The sequence below is a fragment of the Papilio xuthus genome, unplaced genomic scaffold (assembly GCF_000836235.2).
Source record: "Papilio xuthus unplaced genomic scaffold, Pxut_1.1 DF825946.1, whole genome shotgun sequence".
NCBI classification, from domain to species: domain Eukaryota; kingdom Metazoa; phylum Arthropoda; class Insecta; order Lepidoptera; family Papilionidae; genus Papilio; species Papilio xuthus.
Window position 1 is genome coordinate 9,990,289 of NW_013532703.1, and position 7,702 is coordinate 9,997,990.

Below are 7,702 nucleotides of genomic sequence, written 5' to 3' on the forward strand. Positions count from 1 at the left end.
TACACTTTCTTTAGGTTTTTACGCTATGTTTTTAAATAATTTTACCACGTTGTTACGTCCCCACCGAGGGGCTCGGAGCCTACCCTAAGTAAAGGGTGATTAGGCCATAGTCAACCACGCTGGCCAAGTACGGGTTGGTTGACTTCACACATATCTTTGAATTTCTTCTCGGATATGTGCAGGTTGCATCACGATGTTTTCCTTCACCGTAAGAACGTCGGATCAATGTACATATGTAAATCGGAAATCGAAAAACACATTGGTACATGGCGGGATTCGAACCCAGGACCTGCAGATTACAAGTCAAGTGCTGAAACCACTGAGCCACCGACGTTCTATTAGTCAAATTTTATAATTTGATACCCATATTGATGAGATAGGAAACAGAAGTCAACGGACATCGTCTACTGGTGGCCTGGTTGGATTTATTCATAGTGCTCTATGTACTACTATTCAAGACTTTTTATTTGATATCCATGTTAAAGCGGAACATGTATAGCTGACTTAAATAGACAGGTGATGTATTTTATAGCACCGTCATTCCCCTGGTGTCATGACGCGTAGTCCACTGAGACAAACATCAAATAAAGTTGTTTTACTTACTTATCTGAATGTGAGGGGTCGCGCGAGGGGTGAATTAATGACCTACCATCTTCTTACCCGGTGCAAACACTTGCGCGTACTTACAAATTGTTTTTTTTTCACTTTTTTCTGACACAACCCTCGACTACTTTTGTTTTTCATTTGTTAGGAATAAAAGCATTCGTTAACACTGTGTTTTCTTTTTTTTGACTATAAGACTTTTGCTTTTCCAAATTTTAACAAGGCCACTTATTTTACAGCCAGAATTGTAAAATATCTAGTAATATTTTTAAATATAAAGATGCATAGGTTTTCATTCAACTCCTAAGTTACTTAACGGAAATGTATGATACCTAAAATGTGTACAATTCCGAAGCTATTTATGGAAATATTTAAAATATTATTTCAAAAACATATATCCCGGGAAATATATTCATTTCCTACGAATTATATGAAATACCTAACCAGGAAACCTAATACTATCTCTAAATAACATAAATAAACAACTTATTGAACTGTAATATGCTAAGTTAACTAAATACGTCAAAAACAAAAGGGCGTTCCTTTTTTTAATCATGTTGGTATCGAGTTTATAAAGTGAGACAATTAAGAAAATTCAGTCTACTTATTTAATTCAATGCTAATTTGGGGTTTATTAGACACCTACCACACTCCACGTACGAACGTACCTAATGTTAGATACATTGCCTCAGATATCTGTGTTAGTTCACCACATTCGGTTTCATAGTTCATAACCATATAACTATAATGGCATATCATCTAGTGCTCCACATTCTGGGGATAACATCATGATAGCCACTTGTAAAATCGCTGCGGCCCGACTAACCGCACGTCCGATACTCATATTTGCATTTGATATTCAATAGAACATGTTATAAATACATTACGAATTAATTTAAACTTGTTTTCAAACTGTAATCCAATTTATATAATTGTAACAATTATCATATTTCATTATTCAATGGTTAATCGTTTTTTGTTTACATATCATTTTATACTTTGAATTGGTTTGTTTATAGTATAGTACTAAAGTATGGACAAATAAAACTGATTACCTACACGTTCGTGACATGTTCTGTTAACTACTTTTTATTTTAATCATCATCATCATCAGCTCACTATACGTCCCCACTGAGGGGCTCGGAGCCTACTCAAGTTAAGGGTAACTCATCCACGCTGGGGTGCGGGTTTCTTCGTAGATATATGCAAGTTGCATCACGATGTTGACAACATCGTGATATTCAAACCCGGGACCTACAGATTACAATTCAAGTGCTTAACCCCTGAGCTACTGACACTCTATTAATGACATTTTAATAAGAATATAAAAACTCCACTTTACATTTTACAAAATATTTAATATATTATTTGAATGAAAAATATTACAACACTTTATAAATGCAAACATTTATGTCAGAAAGTTGATTGAGGCGACATTTTTATAGGCGACTGTACATTTATCTGCGGTTTCAGAAGCCCATTAGGTGTAGGAGCAAATTTATAATGCAAATACGATTACATGCCCGCCTCGAGTTGTGAGAGCTAATGCACTCGACTCCCGCTATGAATTGCAAACTGCAAGCGAAGTTCTTTCAATAAATAAATAAAATGTTCTATGAATTCTTAATATTTACTGCCTCCTATTCACGTTTTTGCATTCAAATATTTTCTTTGATCAATGCTTTATAATTTATAGGCAATATTTAGAAATATATTTTATTGCGTCATCATAAGATGTGGTATGTCTTTTAGATTAGATCTCCATATTTTATATAGTAGATCTTCTCACAGAAACTGAAATTTGTTCACAAAGCATCATCTCTTAGATTTATCTCGTTGTGAATCAATAACCATGTTGGTAAGTACCCAAAAAAACTGTTAAAATAATTTTAATTTGCTGTTAAATTATAACATTATAAAAGGATTAAAAAATACATTATCATTTGGTTTCGGTCCTTATGTATTATTAAAGCTCGATGGACAAGAAAACTGGTCACAATGGTCTAATTTGAATGTTTCCAGGCTGTCCGTTTACCCGGCCAGCAATGAATAGGCCCTGATCGCGATAACAATAGACACCGCCTCTCTCTACTCGCCTGAATACAGCTAAAGGGGTAACGGTTTTTTTAATCCATTGAAAAACATAAACTGGAATGTTTGGGTTTTCGGTCCGTGTTTTTGTTGGCGTTTGTTGGAATTGTTGAGGTTTTTGAGGCTGTTGCAACTTTTTAGATAAATATTTTCTATTGACTTAACAAAGGCATACAAACAAAATTCTGTGTACGCTTCAATGACAAGAAATTCTATGTGAGTGTATAAAATGTTTTGATTATTAATATTAATAAAATAGAACCCGAAATTGCCTTGATGCCTACACTTGTTGAGGGACATTTTTTTATAAATAGAGAGTAAATCATTCATTGTTATTTATAAACCGATGTTAATTTATTAAAAACGAGCTGTCAACCGCGACAAAGTCCGCGCGGAATTATAAAAAAAGTAGCCTTTGTGTTCTTTCAGACTATGTTCTACATCTGTGCAAAACTTCATCAAGATTCGTTGAGTTGTTCAGGAGATACCTTCAAACAAACATCCATTCATCCATCCATATAAACATTCGCATTTATAGTATTAGTAAGATAACGATTAACAAAGCTACGTGGATATTACTCATTTTTGTATATTCATTTGGAATTAATATTCTGTGAGGTTTTAGAGTAGCTACGGAAATTACATTTCATGAGTTCAACTTGAGTTCATTGCCATTATGCCAATTTATACCTTGAGAATTTTTGAAGGAAGTCAGGTTAGAGTTTAAAGTTTCTAGTTTACATAGGTCGATAATGTAGTTTAAATAATTTTATAGCACGTAAAAATTGATTTTTTTACGTAAACAAAGAAGAGTTTGCACTGTTTTAATAAGAGATCCTATGATCCTATGAATAGACGCTTATTTAGATATGACTACTATAGTTTCTTCAAAAGAAACCGATAAGGCTTATGCTGTACTGTAAGATGTACTAAATCTGTTAATCAAATGTGAACAGGCAGGCGACCCGCCTGCGTAGTCGCACAAATTGCTTTTGAGCTTTGCCACGTTAGAAAGGATGTTCTCGGGCTTTTCACAATTAGCTGCAGCGAAATCGTTGAAGAATAATCCCTTTTTACATTTGCAAACGTTTACACGACCCTGTAATTATTCTACGGAACGGTAGTCGTAAATAAAGCGGGATAAGCGTGGCTTGTATAAATCATTCGCCGCATCGCGGATCCAGCTTAATTCGCGGATAGAAGAACAAAGCCCACCAAAATAAATATAAACGGGACAGCAACAATGCTGCGAAATTAGATGCTTCCGTACTGAAAGCCTTTAATATTGATTAAGATATTTTAAGCCCCTGAATGGAGTCTTCAAATTAACTAAATTTAGTCAAATTGTAATGGTTTACATTAATAAAATCTTTTTGAAATAAAATTACCGTTTAGATTTTATTATACTTGAATTTACCTAAAAGAGTGATATTAACACTCTATACTTGTATACCTACAATAATGCCAGTAAGATAGAGATCGACAATTATCGCCTCTTACTAGCTTACTAGCTGTTGCCTGCAACTATCGGGAATTAAAAAAAAATCGTAATGAGTTCTTTCAGATCATGTTCTACAAATGTGCCAAACTTTATCAAGATTACTTGAGCAACAAACATCTATCCCATCTTTCATATTTTTAGTAAGAATATTAGTAAGATATACGCCGACAGTATATTAACAATTCCTGGTTATATGGTTCTATTTTTAAGGAACTTCTAGATGATGGTAGAAGTTAAGATTTGTGCCTCTTTATTTAATATTAGGCAAGTTATATCAAGATATTTTGATACTGTTACCCTAACTGTTATCTTTATATCTTCGTTAAAAAGGGGAGAAAAAAATTATACGTACTTTATAGAGAAAAATAATAGCTTTCGTTTCGAAGATTAATTTTTATTTAATTGTTGTTAGCAAATATTTATTGCTAAAGAATTCTAATGTAATATATAAGTATTTAAAAATGGTTTATTTTAGTTAGTTAGTTTTTAATGTTATAACTATAACGTTTTAAAATAATATTGAGATTAGAACTGGTCTTCTGTATTGTTTGATAACATCCAATCGTAGTTTACAAAAGAAAATTGGTCAAGCGTTAGACGTCCAGTAGACTGCACCATCACACGGAACTATTGTTCGGTTGAAGGGTGATTTATTCATTGATATCTACAGTCCAATACACTTGATAATTCCCTGTTATTACTATCGCACATTATAATGTATCTTTATTCAAAAATATGAAAAATATTTCCAAGTTAAAATATACAAGTATTTAGAAAATGTATTTTATATTTATATAATTACTTTTCTAAAATAAAAATACCAAGCAAAATCTTTTTATACATATCTACTCTATGTTTTGGCTTAGTAACTTTATTAAGTATGTTATCAGTAAGTTGGGTAGTGATAGTAGGCATTTCACTATTTTTATTTTAGTTTTAATTGTCTACTATTATTACAAATGCGAACATTTCGAACGGTTATACGAATCTCGGTGAAATTTGTAATAGATATAGAACATAGTCTGAAAGAACACATAGGCTATCAATAAGGTTTTTTAATTACGCGTGGACAGAGTCGCGTACGACAATTAGTTTATGTTATGTGCATTACTTTCGCTCAAAGAATTTTATAAATAGAATATGTAAATAATTGTGTGTTAATGGATTAGTTTGTGTTATAAATATATCTATTCCGTGATTGGAATAACACCCCAGGATAAAATAAGAACGAACGTATATTACAGCTGAAAATACTCAGCGCCCATGTTTTAGTAGTGGTTAGTAGATGGAATAATTATTCTTGATCCTAGCAGTAGTTTAAAAGTTCTTTTATATGAAGTATTTAGTAGTTTATATAAAGATCAGAAAAAATAAAATAAACCCATTAAAACTTGTGATAAAACACTTAATTTAAACTTTGTTCTTAATCGCTTTATTAGTAGGTTTAAACTTAAAATGATTATCAGATATAAACGAATAATAGAATCAAATTAAACAAGATATTTAACAAAAAAAAGCATAAAAAAAATTCAAAATTATAAAATCTAATGGACAAGAAGTCCAATCTAATGATAAGGAGTTTATTAAAAAAATATGTTGTTAGGACAACTTTTATATAGTTTTTAAAATAAATCCCAAGATGATCAATATATTTGGTCGCAGTATAATTTTGTGCAAGGATATCCTGACAGGGGATTTCATTAGATGCAGCTTAACCACGACGAGTAAACATCGGGGACAAAATCCACGATATTTTCTTAAGTTTTTTTCCGTGTATGTGCTTTGAATTTCTATCGCATCTTTATAGCGATGTTACTTTCAGAGTCTGAAAAGTATACAAATTGTGAACACAAATATGTTACTCTAAAAATTACTTTAATATTTGAATACATCTAATAATAATAATAAACCTCAGTCATGTCTGCCAAATTTTTTAGGTTAGAGTTAACATTTCTTGAGAAAACTTTGCCTCTTACTAAAGAAGATATTTTTGTTTACAAAAGAATTTTAAAATCCTTGCCCTACTAAAACATACGTCTTTTCTCTTGATATGTATTAATTAATATACCATATTATGATTCATAGTCAACATGATGTGTAACAATTTAAGGAAACGTTCTCATATTATTGAGTGCGTCTGCCAAAACCGACTGCGTGGCGCCCTCTGTCGGAACGATGATTGCTAGGGGAGGAAATAAAAGTGGAAGCGGATGCATAGAGCGTCTCTCGTATTGTCTTACAGAATTTGCTGATGTCATTTATTAGCTACTAACATAAAACATTTTTATGGCAACTGATATGAGCCGAACGCCTCGATATAGTTGCCTTCCAGCACTAGACGAAATAAGAACAACTGATTTACTGTCGTGCATAAAATTGTATTGCGAGATATTTTTGTTGTATCTTAAATATTATTTCTGGAAGGCATTGTACCTCTTAGAGATATAAACTGACAGTATGTCTGAAGTTTTATTATGAGATTTGTTTGTTAACTTCAATCGTATTTACATAGTATATAAGAGAGATATGTCCTTGATTAATAAAGGGTCATACTGTATAGGGTTTCGGGAGTGAGGCGTCAGCGAGTGAGCCACGTGCGACAAGTGACAGAAGTGTGACGTGTGCGGATAAGCAATCGCGCGTATACTACGCTGTAACATTATTGACCGTTGGATTATTTATGCATTTTTTGCATATATGATAGAGCAGTTCATTTTATGCTTAATGACGACTAGCCATAATAAATATGCCTTTTACCTTTAAATCCTAACACGCAATAATACCCAGAAATATATTAATTCATTGTACAAAATGTCATGGTTTAAATTTAATATGCCTCAATTTTTTGTTAATTTACTAATATTTCTTGTATTCCAACTAAGCTCTAGGCTTGTGCTAGGTATATGGTTAAATCCCGCCTTACGATAATAGTCGAATGGCGGGATTCGAACTCTCGACCTCGTGATCGGAAATCCGAACTCTTAACCAATAGACTATTGGCGCTTTAGACTACTACTTATATAAGTAGAAATAATATGATCAAACCGCTAATAAATTAAAACTCGTATTTGTAATATTTATATACGCGTAAAAAAAATTGTTACTTATAATATTATAATTGTTGTAATACGAAAATAATTTTATGTACACATTTCATTACTTAAAACAATTAAGAATGTTTCGTTTAAAGTTATCACGAAATTACTAATCAAGTAGCCTAGTCAAACAAAGCGTTCGCGTGACAACAGCAAATTACGAATTCATAATAATTATATTGCTTGTTACCTTCCCAAGCGTTTCAACGTATAGTACGTGAATAATTTGTAAGAAATTAAATAAAAAAAATATATTCATTGCTAATTAAATAATCATGAGTCAACCATAGTAAAATATAAAAAAAAATAATCATGTTAAATATACTGATGGGCGGAGTATCAAGATTGTTAGGTCTAATGTCTTCTTTCCCTTGACGTTTGACGCCTCTACACGACGGTGCGTTTTCATTAT